We start from the raw sequence: 3,689 nt of genomic DNA, 5'->3' as shown, positions 1-3,689 counted from the left end.
AGGTGTTCTAGCCTAGAAAGGTGATCAGCTACTACATTTTCAGTGCCTTTTTCATCTCTCATATCTAAATCAAATTCTTGTAGTAATAGAATCCATCGGAGTAACCTGGGCTTGGCATCTTTTTTACTTAATAGGTAACGAATGGCAGCATGATCAGTGTAAACTATAATTGTTGCTCCTACTAGATAAGATCTAAATTTGTCTATAGCGAAAACTACATCGAGTAATTCTTTTTCAGTTGTTGCGTAGTTAAGTTGGGCAGCGTCTAGGGTTCTACTGGCATAATAAATTGCATGTAATTTTTTATCTTTCCTTTGTCCTAGAACGGCTCTAACCGCATAATCACTAGCATCGCACATTATCTCAAAAGGTTCTGACCAATCAGATGGTTTCATAATGGGTGCAGATATTAATGCTTGCTTTAAAAGATTAAATGCGTCATTACATTTTTTATCGAAAATAAATTCAGCATCTTTCATTAAAAGTCCAGTTAAAGGTTTAGTTATTTTGGAGAAGTCCTTGATAAAACGCCGGTAGAATCCAGCGTGTCTAAGAAAGCTTCAGACTTCTCTGATATTTTTAGGTGGTTTTATGTTTTCTATAACTTCTGTTTTAGCTCTATCTACCTCTATACCTTTTTCGGAAATTATATGTCCTAAAACTATTCCTTCGGTCACCATGAAATGACACTTTTCCCAGTTTAGCACGAGGTTCACCTCCACGCATCTCTCCAGGATTTTCTCAAGGTTAGCGAGACAATTTTGGAAATCGAATCCGCAAACCGAGAAATCATCCATAAACACTTCCATAATACCATCTAGGTAGTCTGCAAAGATGGACATCATGCAGCGTTGGAAAGTAGCTGGGGCATTACAGAGGCCGAATGGCATTCGTCTGTAGGCAAAAGTTCCATAAGGGCATGTAAAGGTAGTTTTTTCTTGATCTTCAAGGTGGATAGGTATTTGGAAGAATCCTGAGTATCCATCTAGATAGCAGAAGTAAGAGTGTCTGGCTAGACGCTCCAACATCTGGTCTATAAAGGGTAAAGGGAAGTGATCCTTCCTGGTTGCTTTATTTAATTTTCTATAATCTATACACATCTGCCATCCTCCTTCTAACCGTTTTGCTACATGTTCGCCTTTATCGTTTTGCACGACTGTGATGCCTCCCTTTTTAGGTACTACATGCACAGGGCTCACCCACTTACTATCCGAGATCTGATAGATTATACCTGCCTCAAGTAACTTAAGAACTTCCTTTTTAACAACATCACTCATTATAGGGTTTATTCTTCTTTGATGTTCTCTGAAGGGTTTTGAATCTTCTTCGAGCGAAATCTGATGCATGCATACGGATGGGCTTATACCTTTCAGGTCAGAGATATTATATCCTAAAGCAGAGGGATATCTTCGTAAAACGTCTAAAAGTTGGTCTGTTTCCTCTTGGCTCAAGGTAGCACTGACTATAACTGGACGGTTCATCTCTTCATCGAGGAACTCAATTCTCAGGTTTTTAGGCAGTTCCTTAAGATCTAAGGTTGGTTTCTTAGGGCATGGCATAGGATCTGGGGTAAGGGATAAACATTCGTAAAGGTTATCGTCGATGTAGGGTTTCTTAAAGTCATCATCTTTCATTATGGGGGTTGATGGTAACTTAATTGTTTTAATGATTTCTTCTTGTTCTAATTCTCTAACACATTCATCAATGATATCTAAGGCATAACATGCATCTCCCATCACAGGTGCCATAAGAAATTTCAAAAGTATAAATTCTATTTTCTCGTCACCTACCTCAAAGGTCAACTTTCCTCTCTTGACATCTATTATGGCTCCTGCAGTTGATAAGAATGGTCTACCTAGAAGGATTGGTATATCATTGTCCTCTTTGATGTCCATGACAATAAAATCAGTAGGGATAAATAACTGACCTATCCTAATAGGGACATCTTCTAAGATGCCTATCGGATACTTAACAGATCTATCGGCTAACTGAAGTGACATCTTAGTAGGCTGTAATTCTCCTAAGTTTAACCTCTCACAAACTGCTAAAGGCATTAAGCTCACACTAGCTCCTAAGTCTAGAAAAGCTTTTTCGATGACATGACTACCCAAAAGACAAGGAATTGAGAAATTTCCAGGATCTTTATCTTTTTTGGCTAACTTATTCTCAGAAATGGAATTGCATTCCAAGGGTTTCGGATCGTCTAGTCTACGTTTGTTGGCAAGGATGTCTTTGAGAAACTTTGCATAACAAGGTATTTGGGTAATGGCTTCTATGAAAGGGATTTCTACATGAAGTTTTTCCTATAACTTTAATAAATTTTTTATATTGGTTATTGATCTGGGTTTGTATGAGTCTTTGCGGATATGGTATAGGTGGTTTATATGGCGGGGGTGGTACATAAGTTTTATCTTTAGGTTCTTCTCCTTTTTCTTGACCTTCCTGTTTTTCAGATTCCTCTGGTTCCTTTACTTTGGCCGGGGGTTTGGTATATTCCTTAGAAGTTTTGGGTTCACTCAATCTTGGGTTTGGTGGCTCATCATAAGCGTTCCCACTTCGTAGGGTAATAGCATTGGCTTGCCCTCTCGGATTTTGTTGAGGTTGTCTAGGGAACTGTCCTCCAGGTGTGGTTTGAGGGGCTTGGTTTAAAGCTACCTGAGAGACCTGGGTTTCAAGCATCTTGGTATGAGTAACTATTTGGTCAACCTTGGTTCCTAACTGAGTAATCAATTCGTTAAGATGAATGTTTTGGTTCATGAACTCCTTGTTTTGTTGGGTTTGAGCAGTCATAAAATTTTCCATAATTTTCTCAAGGCTCGGCTTTGGTGGCACAGGCTGCATAGGTTGATTTGGTCTTGGGGCTTGATAACCAGTTTGTCTCGGAGGCGCGTTATTTTGGATAGGGTTATTATTCTTATAGGAGAAGTTCGGGTGATTCCTCCATCCAGGGTTATAGGTATTTGAGTATGGGTTTCCCTTGGGTTTAGTTCACTTGCTCAGAGTGGGTTTCGTTTAATAGATTGCATTCTGCAGATTGGTGTCCTTTGGTTCCACATATCTCACAATCCGACGAAACCGCGGCTACAGTATTCGGGTTTATGCACATATGCTCGACCTTAAGGGCTAATGCGTCCATTTTAGCTTGCATCATGTCTATAGAGCTTAGTTCATGCACTCCTCCTTGGGCTTCCTTCTTCTCAATTGTCGCTTGTTCGACTCCCCATGATTGATGGTTTTGAGCCATATCTTCGATGAGGGCAGTAGCTTCAGGGTAAGGTTTGTTCATCGGCGCACCGCCTGTGGCAGCGTCGATGGTCATCTTGGTGTTATAGTGAAGTCCATTATAGAAGGTTTGAATGATTAACCAATTTTCTAAACCATGATGTGGGCATGCTCTTAACAGCTCTTTATATCTCTCCCAAGCTTCGAACAACGATTCTCCTTGGTTCTAGGTAAATTTAGTTATATGGTTTCGAAGAACGGCGGTTTTACTCGGGGGAAAATATCTAGCAAGGAATACTCTTCTAAGGTTATCCCAAGTCGTAATGGAATTGGGTGGAAGGGAATCTAACCATGATAGGGCTTTATCTCTGAGGGAAAAAGGGAATAATCTTAAACGGATTGCCTCAGGAGAAGCTCCATTGGTTTTAAAAGTGCCTGCTAATTGGAGAAATATTTTAAATGCTGGT

The 3,689-nt window shown here is 39.8% G+C and overlaps 1 non-coding gene across 1 annotated transcript; it reads left to right on the top strand.

Annotated features, from left to right (window-relative positions):
• The first annotated feature begins 3,374 nt into the window (after window positions 1–3,374).
• Window positions 3,375–3,481, top strand: LOC127124209 (small nucleolar RNA R71). The gene has a single exon (XR_007803833.1). It is a non-coding gene; the product is annotated as a small nucleolar RNA R71 (small nucleolar RNA).
• The last annotated feature ends 208 nt before the right edge of the window (window positions 3,482–3,689 follow it).

This window comes from Lathyrus oleraceus, chromosome 2, assembly GCF_024323335.1.
Source record: "Lathyrus oleraceus cultivar Zhongwan6 chromosome 2, CAAS_Psat_ZW6_1.0, whole genome shotgun sequence".
In the NCBI taxonomy this organism is placed as follows: domain Eukaryota; kingdom Viridiplantae; phylum Streptophyta; class Magnoliopsida; order Fabales; family Fabaceae; genus Lathyrus; species Lathyrus oleraceus.
The sequence above is the reverse complement of the archived record's forward strand: the minus strand, read 5'-3'. Positions and strand labels throughout refer to the sequence as shown.